At 41.1% G+C, this 26,147-nt stretch overlaps 1 protein-coding gene across 3 annotated transcripts in view; it reads right to left on the bottom strand.

The window, feature by feature from the left end:
* The window catches only part of SYTL4 (synaptotagmin like 4), a 55,599-nt gene extending 38,187 nt beyond the window's left edge, over window positions 1–17,412 (bottom strand). The window contains exons 1-2 of one of the 3 annotated variants that reach the window (XM_025372639.1): window positions 17,268–17,401; window positions 16,676–16,769 (exon numbers count right to left, since the gene is read on the bottom strand). The gene's annotated coding sequence lies outside the window, so the exon portion shown is untranslated. Of the gene's footprint in view, window positions 1–16,675; window positions 16,799–17,267 lie in introns of those variants that run through there. The other 2 variants (XM_025372637.1, XM_025372638.1) reach the window with 2 other exon arrangements.
* Between the last annotated feature and the right edge of the window lie 8,735 nt (window positions 17,413–26,147).

Genomic DNA, 26,147 nt, shown 5'->3' on the forward strand with positions numbered 1-26,147 from the left:
CAAAAGATATGAATAAACATATCACCAAAGAAGATATACAAATAGCAAATAAACACATGAAAACATGCTCAACATCATTAATCATTAGGGAAATACAAACTAAAACCACAGTGAGATATCACTACACACTTATTAGAATGACCCAAATTTCAAATACACCAAATGTTGGCAGGCATTTGAAGCAACTGGAACTCTCATACACTACAATGGGAATGTGAAATGGTATAGCCGTATCAGAAAACAGCTTAGTAGTTTCTTAAAAAGTTAAACATATATCTCCCATATGATCCATGCTTTCCACTTTTGGTATTTATCCAAGAAAAGCAAAAGCATATGTAGGCCGGACACGGTGGCTCACACCTGTAATCCAAGCACTTTGGGAGGCCAAGGTGGGCAGATCGCTTGAGGTCAGGAATTTCAAACCAGTCGATCAACAGATCAACATGGTGAAACCCCATCTGTACTAAAACTACAAAAAATTAGCCAGATGTGGCGGCAGGTGCCTGTAATCCCAGCTACTTGGGAGGCTGAGGCAGGAGAATAGCTTGAACCCAGGAGGTGGTAGTTGCAGTGAGCCAAGATTGTGCCACTGCACTCCAGCCTTGGCAACAAGAGTGAAACTCCGTCTCAAAAGAAAAAAAAACAAAAATTAGCTGGGTGTGGTGGTGGGCGCCTGTAATCCCAGCTACTTGGGAGGCTGAGGCGGGAGAATCACTTGAACCTGGGAGGTGGAGGTTGCAGTGAGCTGAAATCACGCCACTGCACTCCAGCCTGGGCAACAGAGCGAGACTCCACCTCAAAAGGGGCGGGGGGAAGCAAGCACATGCCCACACAGATTTGCATGGAAATGTTAACAGCATTATTGGTAATAGCCCAAATCTGGAAACAACCCAAATGCCCACTAAGAGGTAAGTGAATAAACAAATTGTAGTATACCCATGCAATGGAATACTATTCAGCAACAGAGAAGAACGAACTACTGATACACACAGCAACATGAATGAATCTCAAAATGATTATGCTGACTGAAACAAGCCAGGCAAAAAAATAACACTGTATGATTTCATTTATATAAAACTCTAGAAAATGCATAGTGACAGCAAACAAAATCAGTGGTTTCAGGAGTTGACAGGGGGTGAGGAGGGTAACAGTACAGAGGGACAAGAAAGAAGGATTACAACATGGCACAAGGAAATTTCTGGAGGTGACAGATGTTCAATATATTGATTCTGGTGATAGTTTCATGGATGTACACAGATATCAAAATTTGTCAAATTGTATACTTTATATATAATTTGTCTATTGTAGTTCAATAAAATGTTTTTAAACATTTTAGTATTAAATGTAACTAAAGTTTCTTCTTGTAATCATGTTTTCCAATCCCAGAATGCCTACAAGACACTAGGAGCCTTTAAATTAATTGAAACACTAAAATATTTTATGTCAAGGTTTTTTTTAATAGAGAATAAACAATACAGAGTAGGTTTGAAATATTTCCCTTACTATACAGTTTTGTTATCTAAAAGATGTTTCACCTTTTAACTTTTCAATTTGTTAAAAATGTAAAAGACACCAGGTTCAGGAGCAGCAATAAAATGTTTGCATAACTGGTGCCTGGAACTGTAATATGAGTATGATTATTTAGTAAGTGCATCCAAACAACATACTTTATTTTAAAATGTATATACTTTGTGAGGCATCAGTCTTTAAAATCAAGTATAAAAATAAAGAGAAGTTAGAATCAGATGTTCAAGTAGCTGTATCATAAACCAAAATTTTGTTTAAATGAAGCACACTTCATGTCATTGGTCTCATCAAAATGAGAGCAAAGGTTATTGCACCATTAATAAATATTAGAATTAATTTTAAAAAGTTCATTTAATCTCTCATCCTTTATTTCTATTTTTGTACTTTTTCTTTGAGACAGAGTCTCACTCTGTCACCCAGGCTGGAGTGCAGTGGCACAGTCGTAGTTCAGCATAGCCTTGACCTCCTGGACTCAAGCAATTCTCCCACCTCAGCCTCCCCGGTAGCTGGGATCGCAGGCACAAGTCACCACACCTGGCTAATTTGTTTTTATTTTTGGTAGAGATGGGGTTTCACCATGTTGCCCAGGCTGCCTCGGCCTCCCAAAGTGCTGGGATTACTAGCGTGAGACACCACACCTGGCCTGTGCATGCTTTATAATATGTGACCAATACAGTGGTAAATAATGTAGTTTATAAATACTTATTTTAGGAGTGATAAAAATTTGGGGTGATAAAGGTGAGTAATCAAAAAAGCTGGGAAGTCCCTTACTTAAAGGCTGGTTAAGGGAAACTATTCCACAAATTGCCATATATTTTCATGATTCTGCTTGTATAGAGATATGATGTATGTTAATTAGGAAAGAATAAATCATTCTGATGATTGTAATGCAGTTGTTCTTATGCAAGTAGTACAGCATAATGAATAAGAATTTTTGCTGTCATAAGACACATTCAAAAGTGGACTCTAGGCTAGGTGAGGTGGCTTATGCCTGTAATCCTAGCAATTTGTGAAGCCAAGGTGAGAGGATCTCTTGAGTCCAGGAGTTTGAGACCAGCCTCGGCAACATGGTGAAACCCCATCTCTACACACACACACACACACACACACACACACACACACACATTAGCCAGGTGTGGTGGTGTGCGCCTGTAATCCCAGCTACTTGGAAGGCTGAGGTGGGAGGATCACCTGAGCCTGGGAGGTCAAGGCTGCAGTGAGCCGAGATCGGGCCACTGCACTCCAGCCTGGGTGACAGAGTAAGACCCTTTCTCAATCTCTCTCTCAAAAAAAAAAAAAAAAAAAAAAAGTGGACTCTATTAACTAATTGTGACAAAGGCAATGACAGTATATAAAGCAGATCAAGCTAAAGTACTGTCAAAACTAATATCCATTATTTGTGTGGGTTTCCAGAACATGGGTGAAGCATAGCCCTAAAAGGTAGCAAAATCCAGTACCCATGGGCGGGGGACTAGTTATTTGATAATCTAAAGGTAAAAGAGTTGATTTGGCCGGGAACGGTGGCTCATGCCTGTAATCCCAGCACTTTGGGAGGCCAAGGCAGGTGGATCACCTGAGGTTGGGAGTTCGAGACCAGCCTGACCAACATGGAGAAACCCTGTCCCTACAAAAAATACAAAATTACCTGGGCATGGTGGCGCATGCCTGTAATCCCAGTTACTCGGGAGGTTGACGCAGGAGAATAGCTTGAACCCGAGAAGCAGAGGTTGTGGTGAGCCGAGATCATGCCACTGCACTCCAGCCTGGGCAACAAGAGCAAAACTCCCTCTCCAAAAAAAAAAAGTTGATTTTAGAGCACGGAAAAATGAGACCAAATCCAGAGTATATGGTGGTCTGCAAAACTTAAAAAAAAAAAGAAAAAGAAAAAAGAAAAACACTCAAGTAGAAAAGAAAGGTTCCAGGGATGCAGGGCTTCCTAAAATTCCCTTGTCTGCATCCAGCCACCCATGCACAAAAATGCCAATGGATAACATCTTACTGATAACATTTGCGTGAGCATACAACATTGCTTACAGTCAATAAAATATTTGCTTTGGGATATTGTGTTGGTTATTTTATCAACTGCCCCTTTCAATTTTAGGGTGATGTCTCTCCTAGAAAACTATAAATATGTTTATTAAAATATATCTGTCTTAGATACCTATTCCAGGCTACTCACACAAATTCAAAGAAGATTCAAATTATAATCTGCTAAGTCTGGCTTCTTAGAAGTTTCAAAGTTCCCTTTGGATTCAGAACCCAGCTCGCATCTCCCCAAATCCTTTCTGGCTCTTGGGTTAAATAATGTAAATTACCTGGCCCCAAAGACTTTTCTGCAAGAGCTCCCTCTGCTGTCCTGGTAATTATCTTTGAATGTGTGCATGGTTTCAGGCCTTCCAAATCCTACTTCTTTCCCTGTCCTAGAGCTCTGTATTCTGCACTGTTACAGAATGCTAACTAGTTAGGAGGGCCAACTATGTGCTAAGTGATACACTAGCTGGCTAAGAAGAAAAGAACAGAGCGTAGTCCATGCCCACAGAGTTCACAGTTTAGTAGCAGAGACACCTAAATAATCCCTAAAAAAAAAAAAAAAAACACGGTAACCAAAGAAATATATGCATGATATATTATAAGAATACCAAGGGAGGGCACGTAATTCAGGTTGGGGAAAGGGAACTAGAAAGAGAATATCCAGCAGTAGCATATGAACTGATTGTAAATTAATGTGTTTCAGCTGGATAAGCAGGAGAAAGAGGGCTTTCTAGGCAAAGTGCGTAGCATTTACAAAAGCATGGAGGCATAAAGCAACGTGGTATAAGCAAGTAGTACAATGATGCTGGTTGGTTTAAATTGTAAGGGAGGCTGGGCGCGGTGGCTCACGCCTGTAATCCCAGCACTTTGGGAGGCCGAGGCGGGCGGATCACGAGGTCAGGAGATCGAGACCATCCTGGCTAACACGGTGAAACCCCGTCTCTACTAAAAATACAAAAAATTAGCCAAGCGTGGTGGTGCGCACCTGTAGTCCCGGCTACTCGCAGGCTGGGACAGGAGAATGATGTGAACCGGGGAGGTGGAGTTTGCAGTGAGCCGAGATTGCACCACTGCACTCCAGCCTAGGCGACAAAGCGAGACTCCGTCTCAAAAAAAAAAAAAAAAAAAAATTGTAAGGGAGAATGCGGAAGAGCCAGGTGGGGAATCACATCACGTGTGGCTGGCAGGTGCTCCATATGCTATGCTCAAAAACATGGCTAATTAGCCTTTGACAACAGAAATCATTGAAGAGTTTTAGGTAAGGCAAGGACTTGTTAGGGCACACTGACAATTTTGCAGAATATGGATTTGAGGAGGCTGTGGCATAAATCCAGGGGAAAGATAACAAGAGCCAAAAGTAGATGGCAGTGGCACTAGAGATGGAAAGGAGCATATTAAAGACAACACAGAGAGAAAATCTGCAGGACCTGTGAATGTTCTGTAACACAAGTACGGCCTCTTCTACTAGGACTTGGAGTTCTGATGTGCTAGATTTCTAATCAACGACAGTATAGCATAGAATTGTGCTTAAAAGCACTGGATCTTAGCTGCCTGGGTTTAAATCGCAGCTTTGCTTTTTCCCTGAGTTAACTTTGGACAAGTTATTTAACCTCCGTGAGTCTGTTTCCCCATTTGTAAAAATGAGGATTAATAATAAGAGCTCCTGCCTATGGCTGTGAGGATTCAAGCATGCATCATGAGTAAAAGGAATAGCATAGTGCCTGGCCTAGAGTAAGCACCCAATATTGGTAGCTGTTTAGTTTTAATTATTATTAACCATATGCTTTGGAAAATATATGAGCATATGGCAGTTTTGACATCTTTCTATGAAATTTGAGAAATCTAATCAGTATTCTTGCCTAGATGGAAGGTCACCGTACCTCTCTGCATGGAGGGAGGCTGACAAGCATAAATATGAAGCAAATGTTAGTAATTAGATATGATCAGTTTAAAGGATATTTATTTATATACTGTTCCAGACAAGATTTAAAGTGACTTACAAAGATGCATAAAACATCAAAAAATAGCATACATTTTAAAATAGGATATAAAAGAAGAAAAACAGGAGTGGAGACAAACTGGTAGAGTCAGTATCAAGGCTCCAAAACCAAAGGGCAACTAAGGCTTCCTAGGAGTCAGCTGGGGTCCAGACCCCCACCTGTCCATCCATGGGGCACATCTATGCCTCACATAAAATCCCCTAGGGCCTGCTGAGTCCATTCTCAAACGCTGTATGGAAGCAAAGCTGTATTTTTCCCTAACAATGAGAAATTTACAATCAGCTCTTAATTTTACAAAATTCTGATTTTGCACTAAGGTTGTGGCTCCCTACAATCCTTTTCAAAATAGATTCTACAAAAGTAGAGTTTGCAGGTGCTGAGGCATTTTGTGCTTTTCACTTTTTTTTTTTTTTTTTTTTTTGGGAGATGGAGTCTCACTCTGTTGCCCAGGCTGGAGTTAGGTGGTGACAGCTCACCTCAACCTCCACCTCCTGGGTTCAAGGGATTCTCCTGCCTCAGCTCCCCCAGTAGCGGGGATTACAGACGTATTCCATCACACCTGGCTAATTTTTGTATTTTTAGTAGAGATGCGGTTTCACCATGTTGGCCAGGCTGGTCTCAAAAGCCTGACCTTGTGATCTGCTCACCTCGGCCTCCCAACATGCTGGGATTACAGGCGTCAGCCATCTCATCTGGCTGGTTTTCACTCCTTTTACGATATCCACCAACTGATGAAGATGATGACAATAATAGTTAACACTTCTATAATGTATTATTTACGATGCACTTTTCTAAGCACTTTAGTCCTCACAATCACACTATGAAGTAGGTACTAAATTATTATGTCTACTTTACAAATGAGGAAAGTGAGGCACAGATTGAGCAAATAACTTGCTCAAGGTCACATGCCCTGTGACAGTCTGGTTTTTGGACGCAGGCCATCTGGTTCCACAGTCCAAGCTCTTAACCGCTATACTATATTATACTGTCTCTTCATATTCTGGCAATATTGCTCTATATAGTGATTTTTGGAAAAGGGGACATCAGCCTCAGGAACTTGAGGTGGGGTTTCTAAAAGTCTTCAGCTAATAACAAACATAATGTTTGACAGGCCCTGAGTCTGGCTTACTTTCCCAGACCCCTGACCTTGTCCTGCAATATGTGAAACAGGCCAGACAACTCTAGCTCAAAGCAACATTATACACAAGAAAATAACTCATTCCCCTCATCCGGGACATCCCTCCTAAAAGATGGCAGGTGCATAATGGTGGGGCAGGGGGTGGGAGTGGGCAGCAGGGTGGAAGAAGGCAGTGGTAGTAACTAAAATATCTCTTTTGTTAGCTCTTAGAATCGTATGTGGGGACAATTTCCTCCAGATGGAATTCACATAGCTACCTTTCAATGCCAACAAATTCTGTTCATAAATGGTTTGTAGAAATTCCCACTTAAAATAATATATAACACTCTAAAACAAGTCCCAGAAGGAAGTCATATATCTTAATACTATATATTCACTTCTCCTGCAGAATGGTTGTTTTGGATATGTGGAAATGTGGTCTTTCATGATTTCACACATTTTTTCCCTTGCTCCTCAGCAACTTTAGAAGATGCCTTAAACCCACCACCAATCCTAGATGGCAGATTTCCATAAATGTGGTACATAGAAGTAAATCTAAAATATTATAAAAACAAGACCATGTGTCCAAACACCCTACTTGGCAACAGGGAAAATACATATATTAAAGCAAATCCCATTTAGCTTTCCGGCTTTCAAAATCTACATTTGAAGCTTCCTCTAACATGAGCCAGACACAAGAGCCTCATAAGGTTGACGGGTGTAGGATGGCCAGTTTACCCTCTTCTCTGACAAAGGCCCCTTCCTTGACACCCCATTTTTTAGATTTTTTTAAAAATCTAAAATCCCCAACTAAAAGAATGGACTGTTTTAAAATCTAGGTCATTTATATGTATAAAACATTTTTAAGTCCAGTGAGAGCTGACACATTGTTATTTTTCAATAAGCCTCATCACCTCCCACGCAGAACACTATTATCTTTCCTTAGTCAACAAGCTTTGATAATGCAGCACCCCCACAGGGAAGACCCTCTTCTCCTGCCAGGATCACAGATGGTGGGGATTTCTAAACTGAACTCTAGCTGGCATCTGATTATTTCTTGCAGACCATGTCACCTAAAAATTACCCACACAGTCCCCTTAAATGTGAAATCATCATGGTTCATGACTAATCCAACCCATGCTCACACATAACTGTGATTTCATGCATTAGGTTTCTTTTTAATTTTAGGGATGCTGTGATCTGGCTATGGCCACAGAAACCTTAAAACAATAAAAAATAACCTGTAGTTGAATTTAAATTGAACTGCATATGTGGCAGGTAATTTTAAAGTGTTACTTGAGGCCTATAAGATGCCAAATAAATGCTAATTTCTTTCAAATAAAATATTAATAAATATATACACGAACATATGTACATTAAAAGGTAGGTATAAATTGGAGAACAATATAAAAATAAATGTAAAATATTAACTTATTACAAGCCCTCTTTCCCTCCTAAACTGCTTAACCATAATTACTTTACACATTACATCAAATCCCTAGAGCAAGATTAGTACATGCATTATCAACATCTGGTCTACAGCTAGAAGCAATATCCTAATATTTCAAAGAAATAAAGTATAAAAAATTAAAACCAATAAAATGTTCAAATTAGATTTGTATATATTTATTTTCAATATTGACATAGTAAGTAAAAACACCTTAAAAAGTTGTAAGGGGACAAGAGGTACGAGTTTTCATAATTCAGTTAGTATAACTTGAGATAAAGCAAGATATTCAAAATGCCTAGATGGACCTTCTTAGCCCTATATATGTAAATATTTGATCCTAATATTATCATTAGTTACAAATAGAGCTACACATACCGGAATCAGCACATCAATAAGGATGTTCTTTTAGTTTATAAAAATAATCTTCCCCACTAGATTGTAAGCTGTATGAGAGAAGGGACTTTGTTTTGTTCATCTCTGTACCTTTGGTGCCTAGAGCACTGCCTGGATCATAATATGCACAAAATAAATATTTGTTGAATGAATGAGCTGGCATCAAGAATACCATATATCATATTCAGCCACACCCAAGAGCTTATCATCTAGGACTCTTCCACCTTTGATATAATTGATTCAACACCCACTCTCTGACCACAACCTGCTGTGCTTCTAGCCTATTCAGTCGATGAGCCCCCCAACTAGCCCCATTCCTATTCTCAGATTTCTTGGGTGGGGGCAGTCTTCCATAGACCCTTCTGCTTTCACCTTGTCAGCTCCTTCCCACCTTTACTTCCTTTCCTAGACAATTTAAATTTTATTGTTTCTTTCTCCTTTTTTTTTTTCCTGAGACTTCTCTGTCGCCCTGGCTGGAGTGCAGTGGTGTGATCTCAGCTCACTGCAACCACTGCCTCCTGGGTTCAAGCGATTCTCCTGCCTCAGCCTCCTGAGTAGCTGGGATTATAGGTGTGTGCCACCACGCCCGGTTAATTTTTGTATTTTTAGTAGAGATGGGGTTTCACCATGTTGGCCAGGCTGGTCTCGAACTCCTGACCTCAGGTGATCCACCCGCCTCAGCCTCCCAAAGTGCTGGGATTACTGGTGTGAGCCACCACACCCAGCCAATTCTATTGTTTCAACTGCACTCTTGTCAATATCCTCAATAATGCATAATTTCACTGCAAATATCTGATTTTAAAAAACTATAGCTCTTCTAAGCCCAACTGTTATACTTTATGCATGTACAAGGACTCCTGAGATCTACTGGAGAAAAACGAAAATCACACTCTGGTAGATTATTATCCATATGAATTATTGGTCACCAAGCTCACCTTAACCCTGCCTGGCACTACAACTATGTTTCCCTAGGCTGCTCTCCTGTTCTCCACAATAACTATTTCAAACCTTCTTCAAACACCACAAATACCTAACTGAAACCTTGTCCCATCTTAACCCCTGCTCTAAGAGGTTGGCCTTAACTATTATATCATAGAGAAATAGAAATACCATCAGATAAGTTCCTGCTGCCAAATCTATGAACCTACTTTCATCTATGCCTATTGAGCATAATCCTCTCTCTCAATCTGGATCCCCTCCCATCTGGCATAAGGACTCTGCCCTCCAAGGATTTTGCTCTATTAATTATTCCCTCCTTCCCACCAGCCTTTAAAGAAACTCAAGTCCCTCCTAAATAAATAACAGGTCCTTGATCTTAACTCTTTGCTTGCTACTACCCTTTCTCTGCTCTTCAAAGCCAGACAGATTTCTCTAAGGAATTGTACATAATCACTGCCTCCACTTCCTCATTTCCCCAGTCATTTCTCAACCCACCATAGTTTAGCTTTCTGCCTCACAGTTCTCTGAAATTGCTCTAAGGTCACCAAGAACTTCCTAAATCCAACAGATAGTTCTTGGTCTTCCTAGATTTCTCTGGATCTTTAGTACCACTGACTATATTTTTAACACAGCCATTTCATTTTGAGAAACTTATTCTACTGATATTCAAGTAAATTCACAAATATATATTGTGAGGATGCTCAATATTTGAAACAGCAAAAAAAAAAAAATTAAAGAACATAAACATCCACCAATAGGAAACTGACTAGTTATGGTACACACATATTAGGGAATATCGTGCCTTTGTTAAAAAGAAGGAGGTACTGTAGTTCTATTTATACTGACACTGAAAGCATATTAGGTTAAAAAATTGCAAATCATATATATTATGATTCCAATTTTATTTGTTTACATTTTAGACAGATTAGATCATGGATGAATGGAAAAATGTCTAGAAAGAAATACAATCTTAACATTGTTAGCTCTGTAGAGTGGGATAAGCAGGAACAGAAGATTTATATGTTATCTTTTATTGGGTCAAGTAATAAAAATGTAGTCCCATCCCTAAGCACAGCAACACTTCAAGGTAAGAAAAAAATTTCACAGGAGATCAAAAGGGAATGGCCGTAGAGACTGGGGGAAAATATTTTAAGGTCGCCAGGGCTAAGAGAGAAAGGAGAGAAGTGTATCTAATGGTTTCAAACATGGAATGAGAGATCTACTAAAAACAAGAAGAGGTAAGTATCCAATAGACAGAGAGCGTGAACAGATAATTCTTAAAGGGGAAAAATCAGATGTCCAATAGATATCAAAAAGAAAAAGTTTCACTCTTACTGGCAATAAAGATTTTTGTATGTTTGCTTATTGATTCAGCAAAATTTTAGAAAGACAATTTTCAGTTTTTAAAAAGGATTTAAGAGATATTCTCATATTTTGCTGGCAAATGTAAATTAGGAAGACCTGTTAAAAAGCAATGTGACAATTTGATTTCTAAAAAAACTGAACTTCACAGAACTTATCACAATTGTAATTTAAAAACTATGTGATACAATATTTAATACACACTTCCCCTGCCGAAATAAGTTCCAGGAGAAAAATGGCCATTGTCTACCTTCTTCTCAGCCATACCTCAAGCATCTAGCTGGGTTGATGGATGGATAGATGGATAAATCTACATTGTAGGATCCTGGCTGTAGGCTCTCAGTTGGTACAATGTAAATCCTCAGTAAATCAACACAGAGCATGGCACATCGTAGGCCCTCAGTAAATCAAATCATGCTTTCTGATGAGTTTAAAGATACTGGTACTAATGGTATTCTGATGCCTGAATTGATAGAGCTACAAACAAGAAGCAGTGTAGATGCCATGGAAATTTTCTACTTCTTAAAAATTATTCAAGTTCAAGTTAGGTTTAGATACTCACAGATATGAATATGAAAGCCACAGTGGTCCATCATTTCAACTATTCTTCTGCCAGGGCCATCCAATCTCCAGCCCTCTGGAGATTGTTACCCAAGCCATTTTAAAATTTTTTTTAAAATTTTTTTCCAGTTTTATGGAGGTATGCTTGACAAAAATTGTACATATTTATGGTATACAGCATGATATTTTGAAATACATATACATAACCTGGATGATATGCCGCTAAAGAACTCCTCTTTTCATCTCTCTCAAATGTTATTCCAACCCTTCACCGTTCTTCCCCTCTTTACTCTCTGGTCAACCTTCCACTCTCTTGTTGGGGGCGCAGGAGCTCTCTCAAAATCCTGCCCCTCTACAGCTCCCTCCTTCTCCATAGTTTTTACCAAGAGGATTAGTGAATCCTCTTGTCTCAATGGAAGAGCCACCACTCTTTCTCTAAGGCTAGCCTTTTCCCCGCTTTCACTCTGGCACTCCCACCCTCTGACTTTCTCAGGGACCTTGCATCATCAAGCTGTATGCCATCTGCACATAAATGGGCTCATCTCTCTCTTATATTTAAAGTAAAACAAAATTAAATAAAACAGCCTTTTTATCCCCTGTGCCTTACCGTCTATAAGGGACACTCTCTCCTTCCCATCATAGCCAAGCTTCTTCAATGTATATACTACATTTTTTAATAATATAAATTTATGGGGTATACATGCAATTTTGTTACATATGCAGTGGTAAGTCAGAGATTTCAGGGTATCTACAACCTGAATAACATACATTGTACCCATTAAGACATTTCTCATCATCTACCCTTCTCCCACCACTCACCCTTCTGAGTCTCCACTGTCTATCACCCCACTCTCCATGTCCATGTGTATCTACCACATTTTTTATCAGTCCTTCTCAGTCCTCACTGCCCAACCCTCTACAATCTGCCTTCTCTCCTGCTGTACTGATGTTGTCATTGGCCTCCTAATTGCCAAATCTAATGAACATGTTTTTTAAATGTTTTATAGTGGGTTTTATCTGATTACGAGAGGGGTACGCATCATGAACAAAGTTATGACATATGACAGACTAGAGAGAAAAAAACTTGCACTATATAACAGGCAATGGGTAAATATAACTAATAAATATAGTGTTCTTACAAACAAATCAAATATATAACCGAAAAGATAAATGTGCAAAGGATATAAAGGAGCAAGTCTCGGAAAAATACAAATAGCTAACACAAATGAAAAGATGCTCAGCCGCACTAGTGATCAGAGAAATGCCAAGTTAAATCAGTTAAATACTATTTTTCACCTATCAGATTGGAAAATATTAAAAGTGTCATCCATCCTCAGCAAGGGCAGGAGGAAAATCACTCGCAATAGTGAAAGGGTAAACCCTCTTGGATGTCACTCTGGTGATGCCTACTTAAATTGTTTAATGTATATATCCTTTGACCTAACAATTCTATTAGAAAGCTACCCCACAAAAATACTTGCATATATATATCCTTGAGCATTATGCAAGGATGTTTGTGGCAGACTCGTGGTGGCTTGGGCTATGGTGATAGGCAGAGGAGATGGAGACGTGTGGCAGAATACATGACACAGTCTGAAGATCAGGTCAGCAGGACTCCCTCATGAATTAAATTGGGTGGAGGGCAGTGAGAGAAAAAGAAGAATCAAGGGTGATCTTAGGTTCTTGGTTTGAGCAACTGAATGGATGATGGTGACATTTTACTGAGACAGGGAGTGCTGAGGGAAGAGGGTGGGAATACAAGGGCAATCAGGAGTGCCGTTCTGGCCACGTTACATTTGAGAGGTCTATCTGATAGACAAGGAGAGATGTCGAATAGGTCATTGGATATATGAGGCTGCAGCTTAGAAGAAAGGCCTGGGTCACAAACATAAATTTGGGAGTGACGAGTAGCTAGACAGATGTTCTTCAAAGCCATGCAGCTTGGAAGAGAGCCTCTCTGAAGATTTTAAATGGAGAAAAGTCCAGGGACTGAAACCTGGGTCACTGCAATGTTCAAAGGCAGGGGAGACAAATTTAGTAGAAAAAGAAGCTGGTCAGTTTTTTGTACAAATTTGAGTTTCAAATAAGTTAACATATATTAAATGATGAGAATCACATATTTACCACCTTATGAAGGGCCCAACTCTTTCCAAGTCTGTCTTCTAAGACATTCTGGCCTCTTCCTTTCTGAACATTTCAAAACACTTTTAAACAGAATAGCACTTTTTTCCTTTATGTTACACAGTGGTTTCTTCACACTGCACAATCGTCCTGGTAGAAAACTACTTAAATACAACACAAACAGCACTCAGCTACGGCTTTTCCATAAAGTTCCATAATCCAATAACCACCTCATACCTAAAAGGCTATGGGTAACTTGAAACCAGAAGCCTAATTTGTGCCATCCATTATTCTTTTGAGCTGTTCACTTCCCCATTGCACAGTAACTTTCTCCAGGCTCTTACTGATCTTGCAAAAAGACTGAAAGGCCTCAAGACATCTGACAATCCACACCCCTTCCTCCCAGTGCGGCCCTGTTTCTACCAACAAGAAGCACAACATTTTTACATTTCCACTTTTAAACTTTAGAGATTTCCATCCAGAGACCCATACTTTTAAAAAATAAGAGAGAGAGGCCAGGCGTGGTGGCTCACGCCTGTAATCCGAGCACTTTGGGAGGCCGAGGCGGGCGGATCACGAGGTCAGGAGATCAAGACCATCCTGGCTAACACGGTGAAACCCCGTCTCCACTAAAAATACAAAAAAATTAGCCGGGCGTGGTGGCGAGCGCCTGTAGTCCCAGCTACTCAGGAGGCTGAGGCAGGAGAATGGCATGAACCCGGGAGGCAGAGCTTGCAGTGAGCCGAGATCACGCCACTGTACTCCCTCCAGCCTGGGCGACAGAGCAAGACTCCGTCTCAAAAAAAAAAAAAAAAAAAAAAAAAGTAAGAGAGAGTAAGTACTTCCAACTAGGTCAAAGTTGGCATCAGTAATGCAGTCTCAAAGCAAAATCAGCAGAAGTAAAGCTGAATTTTGGGCCTGGGGCAAACTTACACCTGTAGGGTGACAAACTGGGTAGGCTTAGTTTCAGGTCCAGGAGTGCCTAACTCCAAGACTGCCAAATTCCTAGAATGGTAATGCCATTCATTCATTAACAAATATTAGTATGCATCTATGATGTACCAAGGACTGTTCTGGGTCCAAGAGTCTACCGGTGAATACAACAGACAGCAATCCCTGCCCACAGGGTGTTTATGTTATGGTGGGTGAGGGAGTGGCAGGGCAGACAATAAGCAAGAAAAATGTAATAAGGTAGGGAAAGGGCATATGGAACGTTCAGAGAAGGGATTACACGTTTAAATAGGGTGATCAGGGCAAACTTGTAGCCGTCGTATTTCAAGCGCCTCAGGAAGGTGTCTTCTGTACTCTCAACCCCACCATTACTACACCTCAGCACCTTGAAGGAATGGCATGGTACATCCGGTTACTGGCACAAATATTTGCCAATATCTTATATTTAAGACAAAGGGAGCTCCAAGATCCAGACCTTGCCCTTAGAGAACTTACAGCCTTCCAGGTGGAAAAACAACTAAGCAGTGTTAAGGGCTGTACTGAGGTGTAAACAAAGTGCTTTAGGACACAGGATAACTGGCAATTCTGCTTGGGGGAAGAAGTATGTGTTCAGTAAGGCCGTTTCAAAGAAGGTGACTTTAGAACTCAATCTTGAGGGATGGATAGGAATTAATGTCAGGGGAATGGGCATGGGGGAGGAAAGTTAGCTTTTTAGGAAGAAAAAAAGGAACAGTTTGAGCAAGGTCCCAGAGCTGGGAATAGGGAGGACATTTTCTTCCTATCCCTGCCTGTGGTACTCCATCCATCCCATGACAAAACTAGCACACGATCACCCTCAAGCTCTCTGGTATGGCTGTCAGGAAATCCCTATCACTTATTTCTCCCCTAGCCAGCAGGAGAGGAAGAAATTGAGTCAGGCGCACATCCCTGGAATCCAGGGTTACCCTCCTCTAACTTCAAGACAATTACCACAGAGCTGAGAACCCGGGAGATTTCATTCATCTAGGTACACTCAGGGATGTGTACTTATAGTGGTAATGTGGCAACTGGCCCATGTCAGAAATGAAGTGGGTAAGACATCATAAGGTAAGTAGTCCATAGTCTCGGCAGTGAATCTAAGGGGGAATCAAGGAGCAAAACATATACTTGGAAGGAAATTTTTTAATCATTTAGTCCTCATTCATGAGCTATTCAGTGCTCCCAACATCCAAGACAATAGAGGTGGTGTGACAGGATAGGAACACAAGCTCTGCCTCCGAGATTGTGAGGGCAAGGCACTTACCCTCTAAGTCTCTTTTTCATCATAATATGGTTATAACTGTAGCACCTATTGTATAGAGTTACTGTGAGGATTGCATTTTTATGTAAAGAACTTATCACAGTGTCTGGCTCAATGGAGCCTAACAATCAGAGCCTAACAAGCTCAGAGAGCCGGAATGCTACATATACTCACAGATCAGTTACCCCAGAACAGGCCTCCGAGCTCCATTTCACTGCTCTGACCAAGAGTGAGACACCTGAAATCGTGTTAGCAGAAATGTTCATCCCCTGCCCAAAAAGAGCCTCACAAGCCAAGTTGGTGGTGCTTTTCTACTAGGGTGCTAAAAACTAAACCACCAAAAATGCGGAAAACTTCATCAAGGCCACATCTCTGCATTGAACATTGTTCCCACAGCGACAAAAGTCTTAAGTCATTAATACCGCAATATTAATAGATTTATGAGAGATGGGGGTGGGGAGCTTAAAGAGCAGAAAAGAAGCCAGTTAAATATAGGAGGTCCAGGATGTACAGAAGACTCATTTTTTGCCACAAATACACAAGGTCTAGGGTCAACCCTGCCAAGAGCAGTACTCTGGAATTTTACGTCCTCTAGTCCTGAAGAAGAAGGGTACTGGGGGAAGAAAAGCTTGGTTAATTAGAAACTCACCACTTTTCAAGCCACCAGAATTCTAACCAAATGATTTCACCACCCCAAATCCCATCTCAATGTTAAGGGTTGGAGGAACACCTTTTTCTGCCCCATTACAAACCATCACAGGAGACAGAAGCATTCTGTGCCCCTTCTGAGATCTCGAGGACCCTCCTCCAGTACCAGGTCTCTCACAGCCTGCTTGAAGAGCGGCAAGATAAACAGCTCCACAGCACGTAGCCAGGTCCCCAGCCCCAAGCGCAGAGGGAGCCCACTGAGGCAGGACTCCGGCCGACCAGCCTCCAGCCTTTACCTGTGGCTGACTGGCCAACGCCAGAGAAGCCGACGCCGAGATGTCGGAGGTCCGAAGAGAGTGCGGGTTAGCGACCCCGCTCGACGGCCAAGCGCTGCGAGAGAAACCCACGAAAAGGTGACTGCACGCCTTGGAGGGCGCAGTTCCCGCTAGGAGCTCGGCCCCGCCCCCGCCCCCAGGGCCAGCTCTCGGGAGGGGCACCAGCTCGGGCTGGCGGGAAAAGCCCGGGCACTCCGCGCGAGGGGAGCCGGAGAGGAGAGGGGAGGCGGCTCCCAGAGGGGCACAGCCCGCGTTAGTGCTAGGTGGGTCAGGGAAGGGGCCAGAAGAAGCCCTAGAGAAAGAAAAGTGGCCGGGAGGGACCGCCCAAGCAGACGGGAGTCCAAGCCTGGGGGGTGCGGTCGGGAGAGGCGGACGGGGAGAGGGAAGACGAGGTCAGGTAGGGAGAAGGAAAAACTAGGGGAGCAGAGAGCAGGTAGGGAAGACGCACGACCCCGAGATGGGGGTGGGGGCGCTTCAGCAGCGAAAAGGAGCTGGGGGTCCAGAAGGAGCCCCCAACCGAGGGCGAGGGGGCGGCCGCTGGCTGCTGACCCACCTGTCACCTGCAACAGGTGCCTCCAGAGAGCTAGACGTCCCAGTGCCGGTTTCGAGGGAGGGTCTCTGGCTCCGGGAAGATCGCCACCCAGCTCCGGCGGCCGGCCCTTCTCACCCTCCCGGGAGGCGGAAAAAGCTGCAACTTTCCCTGGAGCTGGGAGGAGCTGGACTCTTAAAGGGGCCGCACAGCGCCCCGGGCTCCTTAGTAGGGGGCCGCTCAGCCCGAAAGGGAGCTCTGGGACCCAAAGCCTTGAGACACAAGAGGAATGAATGTCCTTCCAGGTTAGAAGTGGGAGCCTAGGGACCGAGGATAGGGGTCTAACACTAGACGTGCCTCCCCACCCCCTTACTTCCATCTGTTGGTCGCTCCCTTAGATGGTGAAATCACCTGCCCCTTTCGTTCTGCTGAGTCAAAAGTTGTCAAATTGTCTCACACTTCTAAGGAGATAAAAGAATATGAACTATCTAATTTGAGTAAGTAAAATATGATACCATTCTGATCCTTTAACTTGTGGCCTTTTATGGCAAATTGTCTGTCTAAAATAGAAACGTTTTGGGCAAAGGAGTAGACTAAATTCACACATACACACTCAAGAACACAACTGGTTAAAATATTCAACTCACTAGTAATCAAAGAAAAGCAAATTAGAACAATAATGAGATTATTTGGCAAAGAGTTTTGTTTTTTATTTTTTAAATAACACTTAATGATGACAAAGTAGCCACCAAACAAGCTCTCATAATTGCTGATAGGAGCATATGTTGGTTAAAAACCCTTTTAGAAAGCATGTGAGCAGTATATATCAATAGACTTTAAAATGTTTATACCTACCCAGTAATTGCAGATTCCCCTCCCTCTCTTTCCCATCCCTCTCCCCCTCATTTCACATCAGCAATTAAACATGCTCAAGTATCTACCATCTTAAAACAATATCCTCCCTACACAGGAGGTCCCTCTTCAGGTCTTCTTTATGGGCAAATGTATTGAAAACATACTTTACAGGTGAAATTGCAATTTTTATTCCCTTACGTCTCATTCATTTCTCAGCTCTCAGCAGTCTGGCTTCCTTCCCCCACTGAAACTTCTCAATGAGATAAAAAACCAATGACCCTCAGTGTTGATAAATCCACAAATAAGTAAGGTATTTTTGGTCCTTATTTTGCTTGACTTCTCCCCTACATTTAACACTGTTAACCATTTCCTCCTCCTTGAAATGTTCTATGGCATCTATGACATTATACTCTTGCTTTTCCTCCTACTCCTTTGCCCTCTCCTCAGTGACCTTTGTAGGCCACTCTTCTGCTATCTGACCTCTGAAAGTCAGACATTCTCAGGGCTAGGATACATATACTCCCTCCCCCAAATAATCTTTTTCACTCACTTGGCTTTAATTATCATATATATGGTCACAACTCTAATTCTATAACTCTACCCAGACCGCTTTATTGAGTTCTGTTTTCTTGACATCTCCACTTGAATGTCCTGCAGATACCTCAAATTCAACACATCCAAAGTTAAACCTATCATCTTTTCTCTTAAATTTGTTCCTCCTCCAGTATTTCCTATATCAGTAAATGGCAACATGCCACTCAAGGCAATGGATTCACCAGTCTAGATGCCATTAAGAAAATTCATGATTCATCGGAGAAGGGCAAAATATCAGCATTAACGGGAGTTTGGAAGAAGTTAATTCCAACCCTCATGGATGACTTGAAGAATTCAAGACTTCAGTGGAGGAAGTCACTACACATGTAGTAGAAATAGCAAGAGAACTAGAATTAGAAGTGGAACCCAGAGGCCGGGCGCAGTGGCTCACGCCTGTAATCCCAGCACTTTGGGAGGCTGAGGCGGGCGGATCATGAGGTCAGGAGATCGAAACCATCCTGGCTAACATGGTGAAATCCAGTCTCTACTAAAACTCCAAAAAAATTAGCCGGGCGTGGTGGTGGGCACCTGTAGTCCCAGCTACTCAGGTGGCTGAGGCAGGAGAATGGCATGAACCCGGGAGGCGGAGCTTGCAGTGAGCTGAGATTGCGCCACTGCACTCCAGCCTGGGTGAGAGAGTGAGACTCCATCTCAAAAAAAAAAAAAAAATGGAACCCAGAGATGTGACTGAATTGCTGCAATCTCATGATAAAACTTGACTGACCAAGGAGTTGCTTCCTGTGTGAACAAATAAAGTGATTTCTTGAGATGGAATCTACTCCTGGTGAAGATGATGTGAACACTGTTGAAACAACAACAAAGGATTTAGAGGCTGGGCGCGGTGGCTCACGCCTGTAATCCTAGCACTTTGGGAGGCTGAGGCGGGCAGATCACGAGGTCAGGAGATAGAGACCACCCTGGCTAACACGGTGAAACCCCATCTCTACTAAAAATACAAAAAATTAGCCGAGCATGGTGGTGGGCGCCTGTAGTCCCAGCTACTTGGGAGGCTGAGGCAGGAGAATGGCATGAATCCAGGAGGCTGAGCTTGCAGTGAGCCAAGATCGCGTCACTGCACTCCAGCCTGTGTGACAGAGTAAGACTCTGTCTCCAAAAAAAAAAAAAAAAAAAGGGATTTAGAATGTGACATAAACTTAGTTGATAAAGCAGTGGCAGGGTTTGAGAGGATTGACTCTAATTTTGGAAGAAGTTCTACTGCGTGTAAAATGGAATCAAACAGCATTGCATGCTACAGAGAAATCTTTTGTGAAAGGAAGAGTCAATCAATACAGCAATCTTCATTGTTGTCTTATTTTAAGAAATTGCTACAGCCATCCCAACCTTCAGGAACCATCACCCTGATCAGTCAGCAGCCATCAACATCAAGGCGAGACCTCCCACCAGCAAAAAAATTACAACTCACTGAAGACTCACAGGATCATTTGCATTTTTTAACAATAAAGTTTTTCTTTTTTTGAGACAAGGTCTTGCTCTGTCACCACCCTGGAGGGCAGTGGCACAATTGTAGCTCACTGTAGACTCTATCTCCTGGGCTCGAGTAATACTGCCACCTCAGCCTCCAAGTTGCTGGGACTATAGGCACACACCACCATGTGCAGGTATATATATATTTTTAGTATTTTTATTAGAGACAGGCCTCACTATGTTGCCCAGGTTGGTCTCAAACTCCTTAGTTCAAGTGATCCTCCTGCCTTGGCCTCCCAAAAGTGCTGGGATTATAGGCATGAGCCACCGTGCCTGGCCTAAAATATTTTTCAATTAAGGTCGTTGGTTTTTTAGACATAATGAATGCTATTTCACACTTAATAGACTGCAGTATAGTGTAAACATAACTTTTATATGTACTGGGAAACTAAAAAATGTATGTGACTTGCTTTATTGTGGTGGTCTAGAACCAAACCCACAATATCTCCAAGGTATATCTGTATGCAAGAATTTTTATTAAAATATTGATAGTGGATGTCTCTAGGGGATGGAACTAAACAAATTTTTAGTTTTACTCCTACTTTTCTGTCTTTTTCAACTTTCTTTTAATGAGCATGTATGGCTTTGATAATATTTTTAAAATCTTCTTGAGAAATCTTCAAAAGCTAAAAAAAAAAAAAAATTAATTCTAGCAGACAAAACAGTAAAAATCCATCTCCCAGGCTCTACCCAGAGTTTTTGTTGGTTTGTTTGTTTTTGTTTTTCTGGGGCTTTTTTATGTTTTAGCCCTTCAATACACTGCCCCACCCTGAAGTGTGAGGCCACTTTGAAAAGGAAATCCTTAGCCTAGATGATGGATAGATAGATGCAGGAAACCACCATGGCACATGTAAACCTTCACGTTTTGCACATGTATCCCAGAACTTAAAGCAAATTAAAAAAAAAAAAAAAAAAAAAGAAAAAAGGAAATCCTTTTGTTCTGTCTAGCTTTGCTAATTCAGCTCACCCTCTAGAGCCCTCTACTCAGCCTTGGACTTTGAATGTGTTCCGGCCCCCAAATCTGGCCTGTGGGAACTCAGACCAGGCACTTCTCTGCTCCTTCTTTGCAGCTGGTGCTTGGCAGGAGCTGGAAACACTGTCAGCCAGAAGTAACTTCGGAAACATTTTGTCCAACTCCCTTATTCCTCAGCAAAATTTTAAACTTTACTTCTTTATATGTGTGCAGTTTCTCACTGTCCAAGGTACCCCTCACTAAAGAGGATGTGAGGATTTGACCCCTCTTCTCTAAGACAGTCTCACTGACCAGCTTCAAATACACAGAGAGACAAACGTAACTAATGAACCAAAGCAAAGTTAGTCAGTGGCCTGTTTACATACATTCTGTGCTTTGCAAACTGCTGCCCATTTCTGTTTTATCCTCCTCGTCTGCCACAAGTTCAAATTCTTTTATTTTATTTTATTTTATTATACTTTAAGTTCTAGGGTACATGTGCACAACGTGCAGGTTTGTTACATATGTACACATGTGCCATGTTGGTGTGCTGCACCCATCAAAGTTCAAATTCTTATGCTAAACATTGAGAGAGGTCTAATGAGAGCAAACCCAGGCACTATCCTGGCAAAAATGTAAACAGGAATGTATGGATTATCACCCCATGTATAGTATATGATGTCCTGACCCATTGTGAATGATTGAATTCAATGAGTTGATTTTGCCACGTTGAGAGAGTTTGGACCAGTGCAAACTTTAAAAGATGAAGATTTTCCTCAGCCCCAGGTGAAAGGATACCTCGGTATTGAGCAATTACTCTTTTGAAACAGTTTTAAATTTTTCAAAAACATGTAAACATATAGAGAATAATATAACAACAAGGACATGCCCACTACCCAGCTTATGAAGTAAGGCATTACCAAAACAATCGAAACTCTCTGTGTCCTCCTCCATCCTAAGGCTTTCACAATCTCAGATTTGGTCTTGATTATTTCCATGAAATCTGATTTTGCCACACTGAGCAAGTTCTGACCAGTGCAAACCTAAAAAAATGGAGATTTTCCTCAGCCCCAGGTGACAGGATACCATGAAATTCCTTGTATGTCTATACACATTTACTAAATATGTGTCTATCTCTAAACAATACGTAGTACCTTACAGAAATATTATCTTTCTGTATGTACCTTCTGCAATTTGCTTTCCTCACTCAATATTATTCTTATGAGATTTATCCCTGTTGATAGGGGTAAATTTATTTTCACTGCTATAGAGCATTCCAGGGCAATTTATATATCTGTTTTGCCATTGATCAGGTACCTTTTAATTGCCAAAGTTTTAATTCTGGTTGCCAGGACACTCCCTTTTCATCTCATGTTGAGCTTACTTTTGTAAAAATCAAAATAAAAAAAAAAAAAAAAAACAGGCTTCCTAACAAGCATATTTAGTACACCAGTGGTCTACAGTGAGTATAAAGTATAAAAAGTAAATTCAAATCTCTCATTCAGTCAAGATCAAGGTTTCTCAGTCTCTACACTATTGATATATTGGAATGGATATTTCTTGGGGTCGGGGGAAGGTGCTATCCCGTGCACTGCAAGATGTTTAGCAATGTATCTGACCTCCATCCACTAAATGCCTTTATCCACTAGATCACTTTCCAAGTTGTGACAACCACCAATGTCTCCAGATATTGACCAATGTCCCCAGTTGAGAACCACTGGTCAAGATGTACTCAGTACCCACTACATGTGAAGCACTTTAATAGGTACTATGGGAAAATAGATGAACAAACACTGGGAAAAAAAAAAAAGGCCATTCATTCAAATATAAATATACTGTGCTAGTTAGGCACTGGGGTTTTGGTGAGTCTTTCTTCTGGGAGTTCACAGTTTATTGAATGGGGCAGGTGAAGGCAGGCAAACCAAAAACATAAATTTACAATACAGTGTGGAAAGTGCAAAGCTGGGGAGATGCTCAGGATATGGGAGAATGCCTCAGAAGGCCATTTACATCAGCCTGATTGGAGAGTGGTCAGTGAAGGGTTCCTGGAAGAGGAAATTGCTTCTCTGAATCTTAAAGGATGAGTAGGAATTAGCTAGACCAAAAAGGTAGAAAGGCATTCCAGGCAGAAGAAGAGCATAAGCAAAAACAGAAAGGCTAGAAACACTGGATATGTGCAAAGGGGGTGCAAGGAAGTTGCTGGAGCATAAGGTGAAAGGAAAAAGTGATGATAGATGAGGCTAAAAGGATGATGTATTAATTTATAAGAAAGTACCAAAAACTGAAGGGAATAAATAACACAAACTTGTTTTCTCACAGTTCTGGAGGCTAGAAATCTGAGATCGAGCTATCTGCAGGGTTCGTTCCTTCTAAGGGATGTGAGGAAAATCTGTTCCATGCCTCTCTCCTAGCTACTGGTGCTGTGCTGGAAATCTCTGGTATTTCTTGACTTGTAGAAGCATCATCCCAATCTCTGTCCTGATCTTCACATGGCATTCTTCTTGTGTATGTGTCTCTGTGTCCAAATTTCCCCTTCTTATGAGGATACCAATCGTGTTGGATTAGGGTCCGCCCTAATGACCTCATCTTAGCTAATTACATATGCTATGACCTTATTTCCAAATTAGCATACATTATTAAGTACTGGGGATTGTAAGTTCAACAGATGAATTTGGGGGCACACAACTCAATCCATAACAGGTAGGTAGGTACTAGAACAACAGAGGCTTTGTGAGTCATGTTAAAGAATTTGAACTTTATCCAGTAGCTAATTACAGCCATTTGAGGAGCCTTGAAATTCCCTACTCCATCATTCTGTGACATCACTCAAATAATTTTTCATCCTTTTGTGACTAAATAATATTCCACTATGTGGATATAATACCACATTTTGTTTATCCACTCAGAAGTTGATGGACAATTGAGATTTTTCCATGTTTTGGCTACTACAAGTAATGCTACCATAAACATTCATGCATGCTGTTTTTGTGATCATATGCTTTCAAAATGCTTGTGTATCTACCTAGGATTGGAACTGCGGATCATGTGGTAACTCTATGTTTAACCTTTTGAGCGATCACCAGACTGCTTTCCAAAGTGACTGCACCATTTTACCTTCCCATCAGCAATATGTGAGGGTTCCAATGTCTCCACATTCTCAATAGCACTTGTTATTATCAGTCTTTTCCATTACAGACATCCCTGTGGGTGGAAATTGGTATCCCATTGTGGTTGTGATTAGCATTTTCCTAATAACTAATACTTTTGAGCAACTTTTCATGTACTTGTTAGCCATTAGTATATCTTCTTTGAAGAAATGTCTATTCAGAACCCTTGTCCATTTTTAATTAGGTTGTCTTTTTGTTGTTGTGTTATAAGAGTTCTTTATATAGTTTATTTATATTCTTGAAAAGAGAGGTGAGTAGGAGGAAAGGAGAAGGACATCCTTAGGAGGGGAATCCTCATGGAGTTGTATGCAGACATAAATAGCAGGTTTTATGGTTTGATTCAAGAGGAGAGTCCAAGTCAGGGGAAAACGTACTAAGTTGTATTGAGGATAGGTCCTTTACGGTTAATGCCAAGTACGTGCTGGTTTGTTCTTTGGAGGTTGGAAATGCAGGGCTGAAAACTTTTAAGACCTATTTTCAAAGATTTATTCTCGTTGGTAATTCATTTTAATAAAAGCATCTTTCAGGGAAAGAAAGCCAATATTTACCAGAACATGAAAGCAAAAATTGGGGCTGCTTGTTACACAAGGCAATGACAATTTTTTAGTTTTATTTTCCTTTTATCCTCTAGCAATGTTTGACACCATTGCCCATGCCTGCCTTATTAAAATCTCCTCTCCTGTGGTTTCTGGACATCATGACCTCCTTGTTCTCCTATCTCTCTGACTTTCTTTCCTAATATTTTGGATTCCACTTTTTCTGCCAATATCTTAACACTGAAGGCTTAAATGTCATATTAATTTATTCATGAAAAATCTGAGAGCACTAACATTTACTACATTTACTAGTGCCTGTTATATGCACTGTTTTTTAGGAGTTAGAAGTATAGCAGTAAAGTCTTGCACACATGCAACTTATAAGTCAGAGAAAAATAATAGCACTAATAGCAAATGCATATAGCACTTACTACTATTCTAAGGTACTAATCTAAGATACACAAACACATGCATGCACACATGCACACACACACACACACACACATTTAGTCCTCACAAAAATCCTATGGTGCAGATACTATTATTACACCCATCTTACAGATAAGGAAACTAAGTCACAGAGAGGTCAAATGGTTAACTCAGTATTTGAAGCCAGATAGTGTGACTTCAGATTCCATAATCTTAACTAGTACTCTATTTTGCTTCTCAGCAATAAATAAATATATATATTATATTTCTCTGTGTGTATATATATATAAAATACATATACACACATACACACAAGATGTATATTTGTATGTATATGGGGTTATGTGTATATTGCTACATATATTTGGAAAAGGATGTTAAATGGGACTTTTTCTGTTGTTTCCCAAAGTTTTGACTGAGGCTTCAAAGTTAAAGACATACATACCAGGGATAGTCACACATTCTAAAGAGGGGTGTTAGACAGATTCCCACAGGACTTGCTAAGAGGTAACCAAACTGGTATTTCAATTACTAATCCCCACCACTCAACTCCAGAATTATTATAAGATATTTCTAGAGATTAATTGAAGCAACAAAGAGGATTTTTTGAAGGGAACTCATTGGAGTAGAAAGCACTATGGTTCCCCTGCTCGAGACAAGCAAAAAAGATCCTAATTAAGCCTTTCGAAGAGGGACTGGCATCTTACCCCCAGGCTGGAGGCTTGCTGCACTACAAAAGTTTTAGCTTTTGTTGCTACTGAAACAGGATGGGTTCACGAGAGGACCTCACATATGTCCTCTAGTACTATGAAAAGATGGAAACTTATACTTGACTTTTACCTAAAATCTGAAGGTGGAAGGCTGGTTTAAATTGCTTGTAATGGCA

The sequence above is a fragment of the Theropithecus gelada genome, chromosome X (assembly GCF_003255815.1).
Source record: "Theropithecus gelada isolate Dixy chromosome X, Tgel_1.0, whole genome shotgun sequence".
NCBI lineage: Eukaryota > Metazoa > Chordata > Mammalia > Primates > Cercopithecidae > Theropithecus > Theropithecus gelada.